Source organism: Poecile atricapillus, chromosome 8 (assembly GCF_030490865.1).
Source record: "Poecile atricapillus isolate bPoeAtr1 chromosome 8, bPoeAtr1.hap1, whole genome shotgun sequence".
Classification (NCBI taxonomy): Eukaryota; Metazoa; Chordata; class Aves; order Passeriformes; family Paridae; genus Poecile; species Poecile atricapillus.
In genome coordinates, this window is record NC_081256.1 from 14658400 (window position 1) to 14665053 (window position 6654).

The following is a 6654-nucleotide window of genomic DNA, read 5'->3' on the forward strand; positions in this document are numbered from 1 at the left end:
CATATGGCCTCAGCATGCTTCCTGTCACTTTGAATTCTTCCAAGCACAGATGTGGGCTGTGCATTGAAGCAGGTTGTCTCTGTGTTCCCTGCTGCAGTCAGAACAGCTGCATTACAGCTGCATACAACATTTACTACAGGAGAAGAGGAAACAGCCAAATGCTTTTGAGAACGGCACTGGGTCCCTATCTTTTACAGGAAGAATGCCAGGCTACTTGTGGTAAACTTTGCAACCACAGAAAACCGAAAATTTGCTATCAATAATATATACAGCTTAGCCAAGAAATAAGGAAATAGGGAATTCAACAGTTGGCAAGCACTAAATTTTTTTCTTTTAGTATTTAGCAGAAGACCTAAGATGCTTAACTGGAATTCTTCGAGGAAAGTATGAATCACACTGCTTTAATAAAAAAATCAACTTGCAATTTCCTGCCTTCTTGGGGAAAAATCAAATATTCAGGTTTCTTCTTAATACACTGATATATATATACTTAGGGCATAATGGGAAAAAAAAAAAAAAAAGATAGAATAATAACATTGCAGAAATAATGGCTGTCACCCCCAATGATCCCTGTGTTGCAGCTGCTGACATGAGTGAAGCCAGTAAGTACAGCTCCATATCACAGTGACCCACCAGTTCATGTCCCAAAGTGATACAGCTCAGAGCATCTCTGTTCCTATCAGAGTTAGCCTAGGACCTACAAAGCCTTCCAAAAAATCAAGAGATGCTAGTGAATTTTATAAATGGCAAACAGAACTCAAAAGTCAAATATGTTATTATGCAGCACAGCAATGATGTCATTGCTGGCATGTATGTTGCATCAGCACTCATCAATATGGTTCCTTTTTTTCCACTGGAAAGTTGTACTGCAAATACAGCAGAAGATGCAAAAACCTTTTCACTTCTAGGTTTATGTCCCTGTTCATAGGATGTGTTTTGTTTCTAAAGAAAACAACCTCACATATGCGAAGCTTCAGAAGTTCGAGTGCTCAGCACACTTAGCAAAAATATTCTATGCCACTCAAATCTAGAAACTGAGAATCCTTTTCTCTTAAAAACTGTCCCCCATATGGCAGCAAAAATTCTGTCCCCTATTCTCTTCCCTGGCCTATAACTAGTAATGCATGAAGGTCTCTGAATTAATTCTTCACATAACCTAAAGAAAATCAAAGGAAAAGTGGGTCCTCCTTTTGGTATATTCAACTAAGAAGTTTAGGCCCACTGAAATCAACAGTTATTTCACTCAAAAACTAAGCTGTGAATACTCTAAGAAACACTGGAATTTCACAGAGGGGGCTTTATGTAATTCCACACATAGCTTTGATTAATTCTTCAATGATTTTTTAAATGTCCACAGAAACTGAATGAATAAAGGGTTCAAAAGGAGCATTCATTTTGTACAGACTTTTGGGAAACTATTCTGACATTTTTCTCAACAAATTGAAATACTGTTCATGACCTGAGGGCTTTTTTTAAGGATCACAAATAGAACATTTCCTATTTGAATGGTACTAGAATTCCTAATGACATAATGATGTTTTATACCTTCCCTCTTTCAATACTCATCTTTGAGACGTGTCTGAAAAGCAACAATGTAATCCTTACAAATGCAGAACACCTTTCCTCCATTTAAAAGGAAGGACGAATAGAAATTGATGCTTTACCTCTAGTTTTTGTCACCATTATTCCTTTTCAATTTCAGTCTCTCACATCTCTACTGTAAGTTACACTGTCACTGATAGAAGTTCTGGCAACAATATATTCAGCAATAAAAAATGTTTAAAAAATAATGAATTATTTTAAAATGTTAACACAAAATACATTTTTATTATATGCTTTCTAAACTAGAAAATCAATTACACCTTAGAATTTTAAAAATAAATTAAAATTTACTTTTAAAAAAAGCCTTATTACACTCTACTTACACTTGACTTTGTTCAGGTATTGTGTATTTGCAAATCACAAAGAAGATAATTTTCTAGGATTGTGAGCAGCTAAGAGAGGAGAACTTGTTAAATTGCATAGCCCAGTATAAGATCCTGGCTAATACTGAAAAAGCAATTTTTCACACTGAGAGGCAATTCTGCATTTTATGTGTACTAACATATTCAATTAAAACCTATTAAATATAAAATATCAAAAACCTGAAATACAGATTCCAGTACTCTCATATTAAGTTCAATCCAGACTAAACTTTGTATGGACAGATCTGTAAACATCCAGTGCAAACCAGCTCTCTGCAGTGCTGCCCAGTCAACTCCACTGTCAGGGCCCATCACAGCCCTGAGCACCTGAAAGCTTTGGCACTTGCAGCATTCAGCTTTGCGTATGTTTTCGCCTCTCTCAGGACAACTCTGTGTCTGGGAATCATTAATTACCTTCAGATTTGTCTGAAGTTGGAGCCCTGGCTCATTCTTTCATTCTCAGTTCCCCCTTGTCACCAAGGAGTGTTTGCCACTGCTCAGAGAGAACTCCAGCCTGCCCAGCACTTGGCCCAGCCAGGACAATTTGCAGAGCACGAGGAACAGCACCACTCCTTCACAGACATCAAAGCGACTTGTTTTCTAACAGGGAATGAGTCACGTCTAAGTTCAATTAAACATCTTTAGGGGAAAACTTATGATTAAACACAGAATCAACACCGTATCCAGGGACTGTTGATGGACACCACATATTTATTCAGGCTTCTGGGACTCTTTTAATGTTTAATTTTGCCTTGATCACCATTTTGTGTCTAGAACGTGAATTACTGACAAATTAGCTGGAATCTTCCCTCACTTTTCATATCCTTACAGGTTTCTGCACTTTCCTGAAGCAATGTCTTTCCTGTCAAACTCTGTAAACAAAGTAATATTTGCTGGCCATCGTGGCCTTGGATTCTGAGAAAAATTCTTTCCTGCACATGATTATGGACAATTATCCTGAGGAACTTCTGGAATCTCTTTCAAAATGCTCTAATTACTTTTTGTGACACTGTTTTGCTCAGATTTCCTAACTCACTTTGTCATACAACTCAGGAGTCAGTGCTGCTGCAAAAGGCCTTTCAAGAATTCTCCTGGCATGCCACCATATTACATGTTTCATTTATGGAGAAATAAGTAGACAAAGTTCATTTAAAAACATTTAGTACTTGAGCACTATGCACACAAATCTCACTGAACTCCATGAACAACATAAAATTATGTTCCTGCCAGGACAGCATCCTATAAAACAATTCATCAAAACAACCACCATGACTCGCAGAGTAAATGTGAGAGAGATCTGAGTAACTTTAAAAAAAATCTCTGCTGAATCTCCCCCTGGCAAGCTCAGACACCAGCACACACCTCCTCCGTGCAGGATGGAGCTTTGTAAGATTGCTGCTTGAAGGCTTTTCACATTAATATGTAGATTCCAAACAGCAAATTCAGCTGGGAATTTATAGCAGAAGCAAAGCTCTTTCCAGTTCATGGAAACATATTCCTCTTCTTACTGGAATAAATTCAGAAAGGGGAAAAAAACCCTATAAAACCCAAACCACAAGCCAGTCCTTTGCCAGGCTGCACAATCTTGCAGTTCTACAGTGCTTGGTGCTGGAGGCATCCTACACATCAGCAACCTTAAGGCACTCCTAACTCTACTGCTTCAAGCCACGTAGAAGACTGCTTAATCAGTCACCAGACACTTTTGTTTCAAGCAGAATTCTAACATGCAAGAGTTTCTTCAAGAAACACAGACACTGCCCTAGCTGTACAGTGAAATGAGGCACTTTCAGAACACATCGTTCCTTCCAGAACAGCTCCTCAGCTGACTGAGAATCCTGGCAGCCCCCACTCATCCTGGAGCCAGACACGGCTTCTCACGACATCTTGTGGCAGCAGGACCAGCTGACAGGACTTTTATCTTCAAAAAAGTAATTTAAGATGTGCAACAATGATATTGCAGAAGACCAAACACAAAACAAAAAGCACCAACTTATAATCAATTAATCTGAACAGAGTACCAACAATTTTCAAAACAGGAAAATTCCCCATAAAAATGAAGACACAAAGTATAAAATAATAGGAGCATTATTTTAAAGTAATGAAGTCAGAAAATTGAAACAATCTAATGAAATTTGATGCAAAATAGTGAAGTGTATATGAGCTTCAGATGTACAACTATAATAATACAAGTATATATTATTAACATTCAACATATTCTAACTAGAAGATTAGAATTTTCTTTGCACTTTGTTGCTTCCAGGAAGAGAGTGGTAGAGAAGGGAAAAGCTTCATTGTCCAGAAACACAAGGACAAGCTGACTCAGTTAGGCTAATTCATTCTGATATTTATCTTGCATGCAACTGGATAAACAGCAAAATAGCTTCTTACTTCCTTTTGTTTTCAAATTATGTTTTGAGAAAATATGTCTTTTAATTACACCTCAAAAAATAAAAATTATGGTTCAATACTATTCTACTGCAAACACATCAGTCCCAGAAGGATGAATAGATGGCCCACCTTGAAAAGGAAGTCAGAAATAGCTCTAATTAAATAAATTAAACCAAACAAAATTATTTAATATATAGTCTTGTTTTCACAAATATCCTCATCAAGGCACAGAAAAAGATGTTCTCAAGTCATTAACTGAGTTTTTTGATGGAATGTTTTGATGGAGTGTTTTCTGATGCACCTGAAATCCTGACTCATACAGCTTCTGGAACAGCGGCAATTTTTCTTGTCGGGGCAGAAATAATTAGCTTTGCCTAGACTAGGGCCAGGGACACCTCACCTGTGCTGCCCCTCGGGTGCTCCACACTCGAACTTCATCAACTTCATCCTCCTGCTGAAGGAAACATCACCACATCTGAACTCACCAGTTTGGCTCGGTATGTATGTATGTATGTATGTATGTATGTATGTATGTATCTATCTATCTATCTATCTATCTATCTATCTATCTATCTATCTATCTATCCATCTTTCTGTGAAGAACCCAAATAGACACTCAAATGGCCTCCAGGTGGAAAGGTGGAAGCTAAAGTAATCTTGGAGAATAATATTACCTCAGTGAAGTGAAGCACATCTTTGTCTCAGAAAACAGATTGGGAAGCAGAGTGGCAGGAAGGTCATCCTCAAAAATTGTGGAACCCTGACACAATAACTGATCTCTCCTGCTTTCTCAAGAAAAGGAGTTTCTCAAGATCAGCAAACTTTCTTGTCATGTAACTCTGTCCTCCACTGGCAGGGGTGCAATATACTTCATATCTTTGTGCAGTTACACAGTTTTAATGTACAAATACTATCATTTCATGGATTCAAAAACACAATGTTTTGAAGCCCAGGACACTTCTCCACCAACTTTTTGAAAAACACCACCTACAGCAGTAAGGCCTGAGACTTACCTGAAAGTACCAAACTTACCTGAAAGCTTCAGCTAGGAGCAGAAACCTGAGAGCGCAAAGAAAAATGCATACCCTAATTTGTCTTTATTTATATGCTCTGGCATAAGGTACAACCTGTGCTTTACAAACTCAAATAGACAAGAGCTTATGAGCAGGTTAGTCCCTGTGGACTGCATTACTTTGACTAAGATTGTCTTTCCTTTAGAGATGAAACCATGTACAAACCATGTCAATTTTAGTAGTTCTCAATTTTTTCCTTCAAATGAAGCCTAATGTGATAAGATGCGGAAGATGAGGTGCTGGATATTATCTTAAACAGTTTCAGGATTTTTTTATTTAATTGTCTGTGTAGAAAGGATCATTAACATCAACAGTAGTTGTGCCTGCACCAACCTGAGCAGGAACTTGTTTGCTGCACGGGGCAGTGAAGTAGCCTAACACACAGACCACCTTGGAATGAGCCTGCAGTGAGACACTGCTAACAGGATTATTCTTTCAGTCACTGAAAACAAATGTCTCTAATGCTTTTACACTCCATTTATTTACCCTGCAATACCAAGACTCAAATACTGTGAATACAAATCTTATTTGCAGCCATTGCTGCCTAAGAGTGGCATGTAAATCTGCACCAGTCAGAGAGACTGAAGTTGTCACTGCTTTAATTTCTAACAGCCTCCCTTCCATCAAGGCATATCTAAGTTTCCACTCATATTTTTTGCTGCTGGATTTTTTTTTTCTGAATACAATTCCATAAAAGTAGCTAATTACGATGAACAAGTGTGGATGCTAGCTTTGGAGCAAGCTGCAGGCCCCATGGCCTGCCAGGCCTGCCTGAGAAGCTAGCCTGGGAAATTCATAGGAGGATTTCAAAACAATCCTCAGAGACAGAAAACAACTGCCAGGTGCTGTTTGTCTGTTCTTGTGTTTTCCTCGCAGGAGAAAGTCAGGGGGGTGGTGAACCCCACTGACCAATGATGGTAATGTAGCACTTTATTAAACAATAAGAGTTTCTTTTCTGTACTTTCCACGAACTAGTCTATATAACATAGCTGAAGCAATAAACTAGAGATTCTCTCCTGTTCTGACTCCTTTGAGAGTCTTGTCATTCTTTCCTGCCGTTCCCAATTAGAACGACAAACAAGTACTTAGAAACGCTAACACAGAGCTTGAACTTTCATGGAAGTGTTTATAATTGTAATGAAGTAGCTTGTCCAAGAAGCATGCAAAATTCTGTCTTCTCAAGACAACCTAATCACAATGCACCAGCATGTCAGAAAGCTGAAGAAGTC